The sequence below is a fragment of the Lissotriton vulgaris genome, chromosome 1_1 (assembly GCF_964263255.1).
Source record: "Lissotriton vulgaris chromosome 1_1, aLisVul1.2, whole genome shotgun sequence".
NCBI classification, from domain to species: domain Eukaryota; kingdom Metazoa; phylum Chordata; class Amphibia; order Caudata; family Salamandridae; genus Lissotriton; species Lissotriton vulgaris.
Window position 1 is genome coordinate 1,526,680,400 of NC_141685.1, and position 19,896 is coordinate 1,526,700,295.

Sequence of the window (19,896 nt, forward strand, 5' to 3'; positions counted from 1 at the left end):
CAGCAAGCATCCTGGTAGAAGTAGTTTTCATGCTGCTCAAGACTTCAAAAGTTCATAAACCCAGTGGACTCCAACACTGCCATCAGTAAAATTATAATAAAGTTCCCTGTTGGGTGAGTCACATACCACTGTGCTGAAGCCTCACCAATGTATCCCGTGACTCAGGCCCCCTCTGTCCCTTGAAGTTTCCAAGATTGCAGAAACTCGGGGTCCGCCTGCAGGCAGCGGGACGCTTCGCGACCGGACTAGCCGCTGTAGATTCAAGAAAAGGTTGCCCTTTGTGAAGCGCCACACACAGAGGAGTATAAACACTCGATGTCACAGGTAGCAAGGTTTAAGCAGGCAGCAGGCTTCTCCATAACCATACGCGTTTCGAGCCTCTTTGGTGCTCTTGTTCACTGGTAAATACTGACGGTAGTCGGGTTAATTAAGAACATGTTTTATTCACGTAGGAAGTCCCGCCCCCATGGGCGTCGCACAGCAAGCATCCTGGTAGAAGTAGTTTTCATGCTGCTCAAGACTTCAAAAGTTCATAAACCCAGTGGACTCCGACACTGCCATCAGTAAAATTATAATAAAGTTTCCTGTTGGGTGAGTCACATACCACTGTGCTGAAGCCTCACCAATGTATCCCGTGACTCAGGCCCCCTCTGTCCCTTGAAGTTTCCAAGATTGCAGAAACTCGGGGTCCGCCTGCAGGCAGCGGGACGCTTCGCGACCGGACTAGCCGCTGTAGATTCAAGAAAAGGTTGCCCTTTGTGAAGCGCCACACACAGAGGAGTATAAACACTCGATGTCACAGGTAGCAAGGTTTAAGCAGGCAGCAGGCTTCTCCATAACCATACGCGTTTCGAGCCTCTTTGGTGCTCTTGTTCACTGGTAAATACTGACGGTAGTCGGGTTAATTAAGAACATGTTTTATTCACGTAGGAAGTCCCGCCCCCATGGGCATCGCACAGCAAGCATCCTGGTAGAAGTAGTTTTCATGCTGCTCAAGACTTCAAAAGTTCATAAACCCAGTGGACTCCGACACTGCCATCAGTAAAATTATAATAAAGTTCCCTGTTGGGTGAGTCACATACCACTGTGCTGAAGCCTCACCAATGTATCCCGTGACTCAGGCCCCCTCTGTCCCTTGAAGTTTCCAAGATTGCAGAAACTCGGGGTCCGCCTGCAGGCAGCGGGACGCTTCGCGACCGGACTAGCCGCTGTAGATTCAAGAAAAGGTTGCCCTTTGTGAAGCGCCACACACAGAGGAGTATAAACACTCGATGTCACAGGTAGCAAGGTTTAAGCAGGCAGCAGGCTTCTCCATAACCATACGCGTTTCGAGCCTCTTTGGTGCTCTTGTTCACTGGTAAATACTGACGGTAGTCGGGTTAATTAAGAACATGTTTTATTCACGTAGGAAGTCCCGCCCCCATGGGCGTCGCACAGCAAGCATCCTGGTAGAAGTAGTTTTCATGCTGCTCAAGACTTCAAAAGTTCATAAACCCAGTGGACTCCGACACTGCCATCAGTAAAATTATAATAAAGTTCCCTGTTGGGTGAGTCACATACCACTGTGCTGAAGCCTCACCAATGTATCCCGTGACTCAGGCCCCCTCTGTCCCTTGAAGTTTCCAAGATTGCAGAAACTCGGGGTCCGCCTGCAGGCAGCGGGACGCTTCGCGACCGGACTAGCCGCTGTAGATTCAAGAAAAGGTTGCCCTTTGTGAAGCGCCACACACAGAGGAGTATAAACACTCGATGTCACAGGTAGCAAGGTTTAAGCAGGCAGCAGGCTTCTCCATAACCATACGCGTTTCGAGCCTCTTTGGTGCTCTTGTTCACTGGTAAATACTGACGGTAGTCGGGTTAATTAAGAACATGTTTTATTCACGTAGGAAGTCCCGCCCCCATGGGCGTCGCACAGCAAGCATCCTGGTAGAAGTAGTTTTCATGCTGCTCAAGACTTCAAAAGTTCATAAACCCAGTGGACTCCGACACTGCCATCAGTAAAATTATAATAAAGTTCCCTGTTGGGTGAGTCACATACCACTGTGCTGAAGCCTCACCAATGTATCCCGTGACTCAGGCCCCCTCTGTCCCTTGAAGTTTCCAAGATTGCAGAAACTCGGGGTCCGCCTGCAGGCAGCGGGACGCTTCGCGACCGGACTAGCCGCTGTAGATTCAAGAAAAGGTTGCCCTTTGTGAAGCGCCACACACAGAGGAGTATAAACACTCGATGTCACAGGTAGCAAGGTTTAAGCAGGCAGCAGGCTTCTCCATAACCATACGCGTTTCGAGCCTCTTTGGTGCTCTTGTTCACTGGTAAATACTGACGGTAGTCGGGTTAATTAAGAACATGTTTTATTCACGTAGGAAGTCCCGCCCCCATGGGCGTCGCACAGCAAGCATCCTGGTAGAAGTAGTTTTCATGCTGCTCAAGACTTCAAAAGTTCATAAACCCAGTGGACTCCGACACTGCCATCAGTAAAATTATAATAAAGTTCCCTGTTGGGTGAGTCACATACCACTGTGCTGTGCTGAAGCCTCACCAATGTATCCCGTGACTCAGGCGCTTCACAAAGGGCAACCTTTTCTTGAATCTACAGCGGCTAGTCCGGTCGCGAAGCGTCCCGCTGCCTGCAGGCGGACCCCGAGTTTCTGCAATCTTGGAAACTTCAAGGGACAGAGGGGGCCTGAGTCACGGGATACATTGGTGAGGCTTCAGCACAGTGGTATGTGACTCACCCAACAGGGAACTTTATTATAATTTTACTGATGGCAGTGTCGGAGTCCACTGGGTTTATGAACTTTTGAAGTCTTGAGCAGCATGAAAACTACTTCTACCAGGATGCTTGCTGTGCGACGCCCATGGGGGCGGGACTTCCTACGTGAATAAAACATGTTCTTAATTAACCCGACTACCGTCAGTATTTACCAGTGAACAAGAGCACCAAAGAGGCTCGAAACGCGTATGGTTATGGAGAAGCCTGCTGCCTGCTTAAACCTTGCTACCTGTGACATCGAGTGTTTATACTCCTCTGTGTGTGGCGCTTCACAAAGGGCAACCTTTTCTTGAATCTATATCTATATATATATATATGGTCCTGTGGAAGGCAAATGCTGAAACGTGTAGACTGTCCCCTATATGCACTGGTGATTTGAAATAAATTGTTTAAAAAAAGCCCCTGGTGAAGCTTCTGCTTCTTGCCAAACTTTGCAGGATTGACGTTGGAAGAAACAGAAATATATATATTTCATTTGTGATTTTATATAGAGTAGCCCAGGGGCATCAGAGCAGTTTACAAGAGAACAGTTACCAACAATTATTTTAAGAACATATTTGAGAATATATTTGTGTATTAGTAATTGCAAATAATGAGCCTAACTAAAGCATAACAGACCAATGTGTGCACAACGAGGAGGTTTAAAGGGCAGCAATATATAGAAGTTCATGAACCTGCCTAAAGACTAACAGAAGAATGTGTGCATAATGAGGATGGTAAAAGTAGGGGTCGTAGGAATGTGGCATATTGTGATGCTCGTGCAAATTTTTAGCACCATGAGCTTGTTCTGCACTGTAGGATCAGCTAGAAATCCACCATATGGCATGCCACAGGGAGCTACTTCTCTCTGTCACTCGAGTAGATTTTCTCATTGTAGGCGTTCAAGCACCTGAAAATCACGCTAGAGGACGCAAATTCTAGCTCTCCAACTTATCATTGGCAAGGCACGCACAAGAAAAAAATCCACCACACGGCGGTTGGTGGTGTGTTGATGGAACGGAGAGTGAGCAGAACTTCAAGAACTCCACAGCTGGAGTGGAATTATTTGCCCACCCCAAGTTAAAAGCTCCTCAACATATTCAATGTGAAGCTTACCAAGTGTATGCACCTAAACTAAATACAACCACCACCTTGTTACATATCTAAAATGTGTAAATTATTGTGACCAACTTGATAAGTAAATAGCCTCTATTATCTATGAGCAATCTGCATTAGATATTCATTGCCTACTGTAATAGAAGAACAATATATGAGAACTCCTCATCACGAAATGTGTGTTTTACATGTGAAATAGTTCCTGTATCCATATAAATCCATGTGATTACCTCCTTCAGTTTTCTAATAATACAATATCCTAGAGTTCAAAAAAAGGAACATCTGCCAATCCACACTAATACTGTGTGTCATGGGCCAACTGTGTGGCCCTGTCACAAATTAGTCCCTTTACTGTTAAATATGTAACACTTCTATTATTCATGAACCTTAAAAACAATCCCTGGCAGATATAGATGGAATATATAATTTGATAAGGAAAAGAAATCTAATAAATTGCATTATTTAAAAAATGCCTTGCAAAATAAGTCTGTATTGCAGTGGAAGGATGTTCTAACTTTCGGCTAATCACTGATTAGCATATAATTACTTAGCTTCACACATCTCACTGTGGGTAAGAAATTAGAACGACCAAACCAAAATTCTCCTGTCAGTGCCTGCTGATAGTCGAATTATTTCTGACTATGCAGCTGTGACTGAAGCTGTCAAGAAACAATGTGCATTCCCCCACAATCTTTCCTGAAAAAAATCCAAACATGATGTTGCAGGACGTGTCATTTTTCTAATGTTTCCCAGCAACCCATGTTCTTTGGAAAAATGACCTGACTTTTCAGTTTTACTGCATCATCACCCAACTACTCAGACCCTCTATTGGGTATCCTGAAGATGCACTTGACTCAGCTTTGCATCCTATAATGATCAATAGATCAGCGACATTATAAACAATTATAGATATCTGCCCTGTGACAACTTCTCTGTCCTGTGACTATTTAAATGGTGTGTACTAACATGAACAAAACATACCACTGCATTGGTGACCAGCCCACTGAGCTCTCCTTTTCATAATATACATATAACATCAATTAGCCAGAAATGTTGAATCATGATTCTTTCAAACAATGAAAATAAATGGTTAATAAGGAGTTTGATGGGGTGATTGCACTGACATGAATTGCCAGTAATGCTGCCCACAAAATTCATGGTTCCCTGCCCCATGCAGTGGTATTGACCCACATGTTTTCTGCCAGTAGAAACCATTGACCTGGCATCCTCAAGTCACTGGGTCTCCAGTTCACAAGAACAGCAGCCCCGCCCTATTTATAGATTTTTTGCCTTCTTGGAAGTGATGATGGAATGAAAGGGTACCCTCCCATCTTTAAAAGAGCCTCTGAATATTCTGCACAGGCCCACTCCTAAGCAACGAGGTGTACTGTGTTAACTCAAGGGTGGCTCCTCCACTGCTTTATTGCAGTGTGAGAAGCAGAAACATAGAATTGTAATAACTACCATTGTATGTTTCTGCTTCTCGCAGTGCGAGAAAGCTGTACAGAAGGATTTGGTTGCAGGCGGGCAGGTGTCCAGGGCTGCTCTGTGAGCAGGGCTGGGCAAGGGAGGAGTGGTGTGCCCACTCCTGAGTGCGCATGACTGGTTTGGTTGACCCTCTGGGGCTGCCCAAACTAGTCATGCGCACTCTGCCCTTTGTCTAAGTAGGCATGGAGAAAATGGACTGCCCTTAAGTCCCAGGCTTGGCGGCGTCCCCACCCCACTTTTAGAGTATATCCAGTCTTACCCCTTCCCTATGTATATAGAGATAACTCTAATCACTAGTTTATGCAGGAGTCCGCTGTGCTCTCTACCATTCCTCTGTGACTCTTAGAGTATATCCGTGTGTATCCCCTCCCTAAGTAGATAGAGATATCACTAGTATATGCCTAGAGTTTATCCATTTGTATCTCCTCCTTGTGTGATTTTATCTCTTGTACATTTGCAGTTTTTTCTGTTTGTACCTTTTTTATAACGCATGTAATCGTAAGTCCATTTGTTTTCAACTGGTTCTTATGTAAGTCAAAAATTTGCAAATCTGTTTTTCCGATTGTAACCATCAGTCCTTATGGTTGAAACTGGGTCCTATGTAAAGCGCTCTGACGCCTTCGGGTAAAGTTCGCGCTATATAAAATCGCATAAATAAATAAATAAATAAATAAATAAATAAACAATCACAACGCTGCCATTGCAGCATTGTGATTGGCTCAGGGGAGAGGAGGGAGGCCGCTTGCTTCCTGTTCCTGGTAGGAGAGCAGGAGCAGGCGCCGTGCAGGACTGGCACCAAGAAAATGTGGGACCAGGGCGGCGGACAGGTACGTTTTTTATTTATTTGTAAATTACTCTCTGCGCGACGCTCCCCGTGTGACCCCACGTCCAACCATCTGCGATTAATGATGGTCACGACTGTCATAACTAGCTTCAGGCTAGCAGGTTCATTAGCCTGTCACGCAGTCCACTGGCCACAAAGTCAGCGGATTCTCTATCCTCTTCTCCTGCTCTGCACTTTCTAAATAACCACTTAAATAAGCACATTTATCAGGTATATGCATTCCCCTTGTCCATGTGATGGCTTATCAACACAGTCCAACCTGCATGTGATTCTGCTTTGTAAATTCCATCAAGCCCACAGAAAGACCTGGCTACTACCGATATTAAGAACTTGGGGGTTGAAACAATGCAGACCCGCTCTCTTAAGACTGCAAATGCTGGAAACGGAAAACGTCTGTTATTTTGTTAGTAGTTTCTTAAAATGCATCGTGAAACACAGAAAGAACCTGTAAAAATCCTCGTCAAGCCCATTTTGAGCGGCATCTTGCACATTTTTTATTAACTCTTTTTTATCCATGAAATGAATTTTATATGAAATATTATGTAATATGTGTACTTCTGTAATGCGTGATATTACTTGTGTCTTTTATGGTTTTTCCATTGTGAATAAGCCGAATAAAGATTTTATATATATATTTCCTTCAATGTTGAAACATCGCCAATCCTATTAATGTTATTGTCAGGACAATTGAGCAAGTAATGTTCACGTGAAGGGTTGTTCCATAAACTAGCGCGCAGAAATATGACCCATTCGTGTGCTGTTTGTCTTACGTTTTTGCATTAAGAATAACTCGACTAAGCATGTGTGACTTAGTGTTGGTACCGCTACTTTTGGTGTTTTGCTGCCACCGGTCTTGCTCTGTTGCACTGTAGCTCACGATTTGCCTTGTTTGGTATTTTGCAAGGCTGAACGCATCAGGGGCCATATGTATAAACACATTTTCCCATAGACACAGAATGGGTGAAACCCTTTGATACATATGGCCCCAGGTATTTTTCCAACTCACCGGTAGGATTGTCTCTGTTTTCTGCGTGGTAGCGAAAAAACGATAGAAGTAGCTCGAATCATGTAGTTGAAGGGATTGGAATAGTGCCAAACATACTTCTTTGAAACTGCCTCTCCTTTTATAACGTACTTTTTAAAAGTAAAAAAAACGAATAAATAAATAAAACAGATTTATTGATTTACACTAAACTTTTTTTGTTATGGTGTAGATGTAGATCATTAAATTTAACAGAATCAGATGCATGATGGGTATTCTCAGTTTAAGCTCTTGGCACACAATCATGAATCTGAAGTAAGATTACCGACCGTCTATTCAGAGTTGTATTTAACCATTAGTTCAGGACACGTGTTAACATTATTTTTGTTGAAACTCACAATAGGGATGTAGATTTTATGTTAAATAACTTACGACCATCATTTTAAATGTACACATTTGTTTTATTTTTATAAGGTTCACTGATGGACTAAGCGCAAGCTGTCTCTCAAAATGTACACACTAACAGAATACATTGCTTCATTCACATTAAATCATTCACATAAATTCCTGTGCATGTAGTGAGGACGTTGAGAAAACACTCCTTGTGAAAAATGAGCATTTGAGGCCCATTAGATTTTTCCCTGCAGCTTCAAAACATCAGTTTGTCCCCCTGATTTGTTTCTTCCTAAGTGTTTATTTATGCTCTGTCAAATAAACCCCGTTATTTGTTGTTTCCCTTGCTAATGCCCTGGTTATTTACCAGTAATGTTCATTACTCCGAGTATAGTATTCCCTGCACACTACTGAATGTGAACTCTGCAAGCAAATTAGCGCTATAGCCTTCAAAACCATCCCCAACATGGCCGGCCTCCTGTACCCCTGACCTACTATGAGAGGAGGCATGACCCACCCCACTTCCTGTTATACTACCAAGCCTCAGTACCAAAAACATGAAGCGGAAATCCAAAAGGGAAGGAAGGGATGGGAACCCATTTGGCGAGGAGGACTACACTCAGAGGAATGAACATTACAGGTAAGTAACCGGGACATTACCTGCTCGTAACTCTTCCTTGCCACATTACTGATGTAGTGTGAATATACCAAAGCCAACACAGCTTCATGGTCACCCGACAACAAAAACACCAGAAACCATAATGTGAGGCACAAATAAAGTTTAATCCAAACATCAAAGAGAGGAAAAACAACAGCCATCCGACAGGTGAGTGACAGTCAATCACAGTCAGTGCCAGCCTGAAGAACAGCTGCAGCAAAATCCCCAGCAGCTGAACCCTCCCTACACCACCCAATAGTAGTCCATGAACATGTGAGGAGCAGCCCATGTCACGGCCTTACAAATGTCTTCTATCAAGAACCCCATGAAAGAAGCCCAGGAGACAGAAATACCATGGGTAGACGCCACCTATATCCTGGCCAAAGCCTCCAGCCCAACACTAATACACCAGAATGACTGTTTAATTCACCTACTTATTGTGGAAATAGAAGGTTTATGATCTGGCCTCACCAGACCAAAAGTGAAAAATGAACTATCACACTTGCAAAACTCCTAGATTCTCTGCAGATACACCAAAACTGACTTTCTGACATCCAACACCAGGAGAACAGTGTCCACCCAAGACATAAGCTCAGGAAAAAAAGTGGGCAGATAAACATCACTGGAGTGATGAGCTACGGAAGGGATGTTGGGCAAGAACATCAGATTAGACTGTAGGACAATGTGCTCCGGAAACACCATCATGAGGCACAGGGTCAGACTGATTTGCATATAGCCATGTCTGAACTGTGGTGGCAGAGTGGGCTAAAGAACGGTGATGGATTAAACCCAGATCTTTTGACTGGTTGTGATTCAGATGCTCCGTCCATCACCACCCCCTTTTGTACCGCCGGAAACACAGTCAACAAAGGAGGAGACCTTAATAAAGACCCCAACTCCCCAATCCTCCCAGCAGACACAATGGCCACTGAAGAAACAACCTTCATGGTCAAGAACTTGATGTCCACTCTCTCCACTGGTTTGAACGGGGCAGCCTGCAGCACCTACAACACCAAAGGGAGATCCCAGGCCGGGGCAGGATGAATCTCGTGAAAATGCTGAAAAACTAAACTGAGCATCAAACTGGAACCCAACGGATCGAACTCATCCAAATGGGGACTCCGGAAAGCCCACAAAGCAGACAGTTGGGCCCAAAGAGTGAAGGGGCCAGACTCAATTAAAAACCATCAGGCAGAAAATCTAGTATCCTGATCGGATCCATCAAACCAAAGTCCAGCCCCTAAGTGGCACACCATCTAGAAAACGACCCTCAGTGTCTGAAATATGACCTAAGAGTCATTGGACATCTGGAGCTCTGAAGTAGGTCAACCTCTTCAGCTGAGCAACCTTTGACAACAGAGTCTCCCTTTCACTAGCCAGACTGAAGGATGGAGCAACATAGGTCAGAATCTCCTGACCCAGGAGCCACAAGGACTAAACCCTGAAACCCCCATGGTGAATGTGATAACCCATCACTACTGGATTGTCTGTCCAGACCAGCACATGATGCCCCCTGAGGGCTGACACACATTCTTGACTAGCCATCTGAACAGTCTTCAGTTCCCTGGAGGTGGAAGAACAACCAGCATGCTGATGATCCCATTGCCCCTGAACAGACCGGAAATCCAAAGTCGTGCCCCAAACCCAGCTTGCTGGCATCTGTGGTTAACACCCAGGAAGAGGACACCGGAAAGGGAAGACCCCTCGTAAAATTGGTCTCGTCCAGCCACCAACTGAGAGTATTCCTAATCTGAGGGGACACCACTATTTGAAGATCATAGTTGGTGGAGAAAGGGAACCAATGGGACAGGAGATTGTTCACTAATGGGTACAGATGCAACCGAGCCCTTGGCAACACATTGTTTGCCACCAACATCAAGCCTGTAACCTCAACCACTAATGCACTGGGCTGGATCCAGGTCGAGCAGGCAACCCAAGTCCCTCTTTAAGGTCTCCCTCTTCTCTGCCTGCAAAGACACTAGCCCCATGAACATGTACAGGTGACCCCTAATAAACACCAGGTCCTGGGTGGGAACCAGATGCGACTTCTTGTGGTTGATCAAAAAGCTGTTGCCCTAGAATCTCGCAGACCCTCTGGATGTGAAGAGTCCCCTTGGAAAAAGAAAAGGTAGAAATCAGCCACCTGAATCCCCACCCTATGGATGAGCCTGAACAAAGGAGTCAAGATTTTCGTAAAAACCCGCAGGGCAGAGGACACGCAAAAAGGCACTTCCTGGAACTGAAAATGCCCGGGCCCCACACAGAACTGGAGGAACTGCTGGGATACTGATGAATTGCTACATTCAGACACGCATTCAGCAGATCCAAGGAAGCCACTAAATCCCTTGAACCAGCAAAGAAAGTATCACCTACAAAGACAATGGGCCAGATGTAGATAATTCCCATTTACAGATTCTAAAATACCGAATTTTACCGATTCGGTATTTCAGAATCGGTAAATGGGATGTAGATGAAGATTCAGTACATTTTGCTGAATCTGTAATATTCGGTATTACTGATTCGGTAAATACTGAATCAGTATTTACCGATTCGGTATTTACTGGAGGCCCATAGGAGTGAAAGGGAATTACTGATTCGGTATTTACCGAATCTGTAATAGGGGACCATTCACAAGGGTGGCAGGGTGGCACAATGACACCCTGTTGCACCCTTGAATAGTGCATGGGTGCACATGTGGCATACATTCATGCCCTAAGGGCATGTATGTCTGCCACATGGCACTTCAAAAAAAGTAAATAATTGCTTTTATAAAGGTATTCGGTATTTACCACCAACTTGTAGTTGGTGGTAAATAACGAATCCTTAAATGACAAATGCACTCACTTGAGTGCTCCCTACATTAAGGATTCGGTAATTTACCGAATCGGTATTTTAAGAATTCGGTAATTTACCGACTCCTTAAATTACCGATTTAGTAAATTACTGAATCCTTAAAGATGGCCCCTACATCTCAGAGGCCTAATACCGGTCGGTAACGGCCGACATTCGGTAATTTCGGCCGTTACCGACGGGTATTGGGCTACCTACATCTGGCCCAAGATCTTAAACTTAACATGGGGGACAAAAAAGGTCACCCGCTTCAAATCCCGCACACCCACCTGACCGTAGCGGCCCTTCGGATAGTCAGGACTTAGACGCGAAGTTGAAACCAACATCTAACTGTTGAGACCATGTTTTGTGGGCGGAAGGAACACCCCGGCTGTGTCCCCTCCCACAAAAGGGCAGATTACCCCTGAGAGCAGATGACAGACTGAATGTCCTCCTGGTGCCATAAATCTACCTCTAGAAGAATGATTCGGAGACAACAGTTTCCTATCCTCTGTCAATTTCTTTACCATCTCCTCCAATGGAGTATCAGACTGATTCACCCCAGAGAAAGAATTCTTCATCATTAGGACTTTCTGTGCCACTTCAACCTTCCAGTGGTACAACCAGACATGGCATCTGGCCTGAACACCAGTGCCCGCTGAGGCAGCAGTGGCCCCCAAGGTATCAAAGGAAATGTCCCACAACATCCTGGTCTGTTGTTCCATGACCGCTAGGGTAGGTATGATGTCTGCACCCCTTTCCATAAGTTTAGGCTCAGACTGGTAGTCCTTCAAAAGAGACTGGATCATGTAGGAGATATAAGGAGAGTCTCTAATGGAGAAGTTGGCCATGGCATAAGACCTCTTTACTGCTGCCTCCACCTTCTTGTCAACCTGGTCCGAAGAAGAGGCATGCTCCAAAATATTAGCCCTCTGTGAAGACAACCCAGCCTTCAAGGAAACTACCTTCACTGCTGCAGGACAATCTTTAGAAAAGTCCTCAATGGCATAACATTTCGATATGTACCATGGGAAAGATGGCTGGTCCGTCTCCTTCTGCTCATTATCCATCACCTTCTTGATAGAGGTTTGCAGGGGAAGGGATTCAGGCTCTCGCCTCTCGTATTGCATGCAGAAATCCTCTGATTCTTCTTCCACCTGGGGCACAGAGAATGGCAGATTATCTTTGATATGGTATGAAATTGATGCCATCTATAATAAAATAGAGGCACTTAGCCCTGTCATAAGTAGCCAGGATAATCACACTTTGACACAGACAGCACCCATTAACACCCACTCTTTTGACGATTTTCCTGAAATATCGCTAATTGAGGTCCAGAAACTGTTCACTGATATTAAAAGTGGAAGCCCGGCGGACTTACTTCCAGCCAGACTTATGGGTCCGCTAGGAAGTACACTAGGCCCTGATGTTCGGAGACTGGTGAATCTCTCACTTACATCTGGAGTTGTCCCACAGTCCTGGAAAAAAGCCCTAGTTAGACCCATCAGGAAGAATACATCTATTCCTTGGACCAACATGTCTAACTTGAGGCCTATCTCCCTCTTGCCATTTCTAGGGAAGATTATCGAAAAGCACACCAACAAACATTTATCTACCTACCTAGAACAATCTGGTAGCCTCGATCCATCACAGTCAGGTTTCAGGCCAAAATTTAGCACTGAAACGGCCTTGCTGTCGATAACGGACGATCTGCGGCTGTACCAGGACAGGGGTTACTCTGTTGTCCTGGTGCTGCTAGATCTATCGGCAGCGTTCAATACGATCTCTCATACCATCCTGATCGAACGCCTGTCTGTGAGTGGAATCGGCGGTAGGGCCATGGACTGGATCAAGAGCTTCCTCTCCAACCGCACCCAGTCTGTCACCATGGGCGAGTTCAGGTCGGAAGAGGTTATCATTACCAAGGGAGTGCCGCCGGGCTCTTGTTTGAGCCCGACTTTATTTAATATCTATGTGGCTCCCTTGGCAGATGTCACTAGAGCTTTTGGTTTCCACCCAGTGTCCTACGCTGACGATACGCAGCTGCTCTTCCCCTTTAAACATCTTACCCCGGAAACTATTCAATCCGATGGGATGAAGGCAGTTGCAAGATGGATGTCGTCCAACTTTCTCCAATGCAATGTTGGAAAGACAGAGGTGATGCTTTTCGGGGAAGCCAGAGTTCAATGGTCCCCCGACTGGTGGCCTCCTGATTTGGGCCCAGTTCCTGAGCCCAAAGCAATAATCAAGAACCTAGGAGTCAGATTGGAGCCGGAGTTGACCATGAAGCAAAATGTTAACACTACTGTAGGATCTTGCTTTCATGTGATTGGTCTCCTCCGTGAAATTTTTCCCTTTCTCCCTGACTCTTATAGAAAGACCTTAGTTAAGGCGCTGATCATAAGCCGCCTTGATTATTGTAACGGTCTTCTGGCAGGTGCAAATGAGGAGGTTTTGGATCGCTTACAGGTGGTGCAAAATACAGCAGCTAGGTTGGTGCTGAATGCACCCCCCAGATCCCCCTCAAAACCACTACTTCATAAACTTCACTGGTTACCAATACGCTCACGAGTGAAGTTTAAGACCTGCTGTGTCATCCACAAGGGCCTCAATCAATTAGGACCAGAGTATCTTGCCAACAAATTTGTCCTGTATGTCCCTACCCGGGCCCTTAGATCCAGTGACCAGTTGCTACTGAGTGTTCCAAAGATAACCAAATCAAGGCTAGGTGGCAGGGCTCTGTCCGTAGTAGGCCCCAGTCTTTGGAACTCACTCCCGCTCTCATTGAGACAATGCCATAACCACCTCCAATTCAGGAAATATTTAAAAACTTTTCTGTTTAACTCATTTTAATTAGTATCTGTTGGTCCATAGGAGCGTTCACTGTACTTTTAATTTCATTACTTCTATTATCAGTTCCTACCGGTTGTCATCAGCGCGGAGATACCCCTACGGGAGTTTATTCACAGCGCTTTACAAACACATAAATAAATAAATAAATGGTGCAGAACCTCCTTGCACTCTTGCCCCTGCACATAATGGCGCCTGAGATCATTCTCCTCTACTTCAGCCTCAGCACTAGTGTAAGGTTCAACATGTTGCTTCTTAGATGAAGAAGGGCCCTCAAGCTCCTTAAACGCAACAGCTACTGCAGCCTGGGTCATCTGCTGAATGGCCTGCAAAGAAGAAGACTCTACCAGAGCCTGCACACTAGGGCCTGCCCCTACTTGAGGTTCACCAGTATTCTCCATCCTGACACACACTTGAGACAGCACACAACCACCCGAGGGAGCCAGGTTTAAATAGACCGATCCTGTAGTGAATATACCCACTGTGATAGCTGGGCTAGTTGCCAAGCAACAGAACACCCAAGCAGCACACACACTGCCTTGCGTGAACCTAGCATCTGCATTCCCCAGAAAATCCTATTATGTTAGGAATGCATGGCGCATCTCAAGCCCCAGCTTCGCAAACCAGCCAACTACCCTAAGTCAATCTGAAACCAAAAAGACTGCGCAGAGTTGCCCGCTGGCATGTATGTAAATCAGGACCAACAGTGCCCTCCATATGGACCGCCCCTGACACAACTGAAAGCGGCTTGGTGGCCCGCAGAAAATAGAGCCCAGGAGGCCGGCATCACTACTACAAGGACTTGCTGTAATGTCTGAGAATGCTGAAGCAGGGCTTCAGGGCAAAGGTAAGAGCCCACTCTGGCCGGGCTTCAGAATACGCTGGAAAGCAAAAATGCAAAAACAAAAAGACAGCGATGAAAAAAACGAGCCTACTCAGCAGGGCTTCCACTGGGCCCCTGAGTCAGCTACCACACAACCTCACCCCACTTACCTGTAACTTGCTCAAAGAGTCTGCTAAGCTGAACTAAAATAACAGGTAGTGAGGTGGGTCATGCCTTCTCTTATAGTAGGTCTGGGGTGAAGGAGGTGAGCCATCTTAGGGAAGGATGGGAAGGCTAGAGCTCTAATTTGCTTGGAGGTTTCTGTGGGGGAGCCGAAGCACACTACATCAGTAATGTGGCGAGGAAGACTTACGAAGAGGTAATTCCTATTTTTTATGATATAGTCACTTGTTAATAAAGATATTTTGACCTTTGCTTTGCTTTAATTCACCTAACAGTTTTCCAGAACCGTTGCAATTTCAATACAATTCACAGCTCCACAGCAATGCACAAGGGGAGAGAGGCTTTGCAGGATTACTTTAATGGTGGGGCTCTTCCGGAAGGCACACAGTGGCAGGTGCCATCAGGGTATGCCTTCTTTCTGCTATGAATAGAGGACTTTGCCTACACGAACAAAAGTTGTCAGTGATTGTGTAGCAAATGTTTAATAAATACTGATAAATGTCATGTAAATATGACAGGCAAAAAAGAAGTTATTCGAGCTCAGATCCACTTTGTAACATACAAATACCAAAAGACCACGCTGTAGCTCTCAAATACAAAAAGAACAATTGATGGACAGAATGCAAAACAATGTCATACATTCACCTCACTACAGAAATCTGGGCCTAAATCCATAGTTTTTTTGCTCACCATGCAAATCCAGTTTGGACCCAGCCATATGCAAATTAGTCTTGACCCTGCCCCCAATGGGAACAGTCCAGTCCAAGCTGCCAGGCCAAGTCCTCCCTGGCTTGGAAACAAGCATCCTAGGACCGATTTTGGTCTTTCAGCCCTCATCAGCCAGGATAGATTGACTCTAGTGGCATGGAGAGCACCGGACCCACGTCTGGACATTCCCGTCACACTCGGGTGACAAATGCAAAAAGAGCAATTGATGGACAGAATGCAAAACAATCTCATACATTCACCCCAGTATAGAGATCTGGGCCTCAATCCATCGTTTTTTTGCTCACTATGCCATTCCAGTTTGGACCTAGCCATACGCAAATCAGTTTTGACCCTGCACCCAATGGGAACAGTCCAGCCTGAACTGGCCAGGTCCTTCGTGGACTGGAAACAAGCGTCCTTGGACAGGTTTCGGTCTTTCAGCCCTCATCAGTCAGGATAGCTTGACTCCAGTGGCATGGAGAGCAAGGGACCCATGTCTGGGCATACCCGTCCCACTCAGGGTGACAATTGGAAAAAGAACAATGTATGGACAGAATGCAAAACAATGTCATACATTCAGCACAGTACAGAGATCTGGGCCTAAATACATTGTTTTTTTGCTCACCATTCCATTCCAGTGTGGACCCAGCCATATGCAAATCAGTCTTGACCCTGCACCCAATGGGAACAGTCCAGCCCGAACTGCCAGGCCAGGCTCCCGGGACTGGAAACAAGTATCCTAGGACCTATTTCGGGCTTTCAGCCCTCATCAGTCAGGATAGCTTAACTCCAGTGGCATAGAGAGTAAGCGACCCATGTCTGGGCATTTCCGTCCCACTCGGGGTGACAAATACAAAAATAACAATTGGTTGACAGAATGCAAAACAATGTCATACATTCAGCACAGTACAGAGATCTGGGCCTAAATACATTGTTTTTTTGCTCACCATGCCATTCCAGTGTGGACCCAGCCATATGCAAATCAGTCTTGACCCTGCACCCAATGGGAACAGTCCAGCCCGAACTGCCAGGCCAGGTCCTCCCGGGACTGGAAACAAGTATCCTAGGACCTATTTCGGGCTTTCAGCCCTCATCAGTCCAGATAGCTTAACTCCAGTGGCATAGAGAGCAAGCGACCCATGTCTGGGCATACCCGTCCCACTCGGGGTGACAATTGCAAAAAGAACAATTGATGAACAGAATGCAAGACAATGTCATGCATTCAGCACAGTACAGAGATCTGGGCCTAAATACATTGTTGTTTTGCTCACCATGCCAATCCAGTTTGGACCCAGCCATATGCAAATCAGTCTTGACCCTGCGCCCAATGGGAACAGTCCAACCCTAACTGCCAGGCCAGGTCCTCCCTGGACTGGAAACAAGCATCCTAGGAACTATTTCGGGCTGTTAGCCCTATTCAGCCAGGATAGCTTGACTCCATTGGCATGGAGAGCACATGACCCATGTCTGGGCATTTCAGTCCCACTCGGGGTGACAAATACAAAAATAACAATTGGTTGACAGAAGGCAAAACAATGTCATACATTCATCTCACTGCAGAGATCTGGGCCTAAATCCATAGTTTTTTTGCTCACCATGCAATTCCAGTGTGGACCCAGCCATATGAAAATCAGTTCTGACCCTGCACCCAATGGGAACAGTCCAGTCTGAACTGCCAGGCCAGGCCCTCCCTGAACTGGAAACAAGCTTCCTAGGACCTATTTCTCATCAGCCAGGACAGCTTGACTCCAGTGGCATGGAGAACAGGAGACCCATGTCTGAGCATTTCATTCCCACTCATGGTGACAAATGCAAAAAGAACAATTGGTGGAGAGAATGCAAAACAATGTCATACATTCACCGCAGTACAGAGATCTGGGCCTAAATCCATTGTTTTACTCCTCACCATGCCATTCCAGTTTGGACCCAGCCATATGCAAATCAGTCTTGACCCTGGGCCCAAAGGAAATAGTCAAGCTTAAACTGCCAGGCCAGGTCCTCCCTGGACTGGAAAGAAGCATCCTAGGACCAGTTTTGGGTTTTCAGCCCTCATCAGCCAGGATCGTTGACTCCAGTGGCATGGAGAGTACAGGACTGCAGATGGATTTAACCCAGATCTCTTGACTTGGGGTGAATGGTGTTTTGGCAAATGCAAAAACAACAATTGATGGACAGAATGCAGAACAAAGTCATACATTCACCCCAGTACAGAGATCTGGGCCTAAATCCATCGTTCTTTTGCACTCCACACCACCACAATTCAGACATGGCCATGTGCAAATCAGCCTTGACCCTGTGCCTCATGGGAACAGTCCAGCCTAAACTGCCAAGCCATGTCTTTCCTGGACCGGAATCAAGTATACTAGGACCGGTTTTCGTCTATCAGCCGTCTTCAGCCAGGATAGCTTGACTCCAGTGGTGTGGAAAGCATGGGACTCACGTCTGAGCATACCCATCCCACTCGGGGTGACAATTGTGAAAACAACAGTTGATGGACAGAATGCAGAACAATGTCATACATTCACCCCAGTACAGAGATCTGGGCCTAAATCCATTGTTTCTTTGCACTCCACATCAAACCAGTTCAGACATGGCCATATGCAAATCAGACTTGACCCTGTGCCTCATGGGAACAGTCCAGCCCGAACTGCCAAGCCATGTCTTTCCTGGACCGGAATCAAGTATCCTAGAACCAGTTTCTGGCTATCAGCCGTCTTCATCCAGGAGAGCTTGACTCCAGTGGTGTGGAGAGCATGGGACTCACGTCTGAGCAAACCCATCCCACTCGGAGTGACAACTGTCGTTTTTGCAATTGTCACCCGAGTGGGATGGGTATGCTCAGACGTGAGTCCCATGCTCTCCACACAACTGGAGTCAAGCTATCCTGGCTGAAGACAGCTGATAGGCAGAAACCGGGCCTAGGATGCTTTTTTCCGGTCCAGGAAAAACATGGCTTGGCAGTTCGATCTGTACTGTTCCCATGAGGCATAGGGTCAAGGCTGATTTGCATATGGCCATGTCTGAACTGGGGTGGTGTGGAGTGCAAAAAAATGATGGATTTAGGCCCAGATCTCTGTACTGGGGTGAATGTATGACATTGGTCTGCATTCTGTCCATCAACTGTTGTTTTTGCAATTGTCACCCGAGTAGGATTGGTATGCTCAGACGTGAGTCCCATGCTCTCCACACAACTGGAGTCAAGCTATCCTGGCTGAAGACAGCTGATAGCCAGAAACCGGTCCTAGGATACTTGATTCCGGTCCAGGAAAGACATGGCTTGGCAGTTCGGGCTGGACTGTTCCCAGGAGGCACAGGGTCAAGGCTGATTTGCATATGGCCATGTCTGAACTGGGGTGGTGTGGAGTGCAAAAAAACAATGGATTTAGGCCCAGATCTCTGTACTAGGGTGAATGTATTACATTGCATTCTGTCCATCAACTGTTGTTTTTGCAATTGTCGGGTGGGATGGGTATGCTCAGACGTGAGTCCCATGCTCTCTACACCACTAAAGTCAAGCTATCCGGGCTGAAGACGGCTGATAGCTATAAACCGGTCCTAGGATACTTGATTCCGGTCCAGAAAAAACATGGCTTTCGCAGTTCGGTCTGTCTGTTCCCATGAGGCACAGGGTCAAGGCGGATTTGCATATGGCCATGTCTGAACTGGGGTGGTGTGGAGCGCAAAAAAAATGATGAATTTAGGCCCAGATATCTGTACTGGGCTGAATGTATGACATTGTTCTGCATTCTGTCCATCAACTGTTGTTTTTGCAATTGTCACCCCGAGTGGGATGGGTATGCTCAGACGTGAGTCCCATGCTCTCCACACCACAGGAGTCAAGCTATCCTGTGGTACTGAAAATTCTGGACCCGACTATGGTGTGGTACCGAAGTTCTACACTCGTGTCAAAAATATCATCATACCATGACGAATTTGGTAACGGCAGACCGGTAATGATTAAGATATTATGCCTGTGCATTTGCGTCATGATTGAGTGACGAAATCACCCTTAAATCATAGTTTTCGTCTCGAACCCTCGGGTTCCATTTTGTGAGCGGCATCCATATTGTGATTGCCCTTACATAATCAATTGACAAAGGCCGAATTCAATCCAAGAGGACACGCACACCTTTCCTGACTCCTCTGTGACCTGGGCGAGCTGACTCCACTGCCTCAAGCCAAACCTGTTCGGGCAGTCCTCATCCCAATGGCCGAGCGAGATTAGCATCAAGGCACAACATGCCATAAACCGTTCATCGCATACAAGCC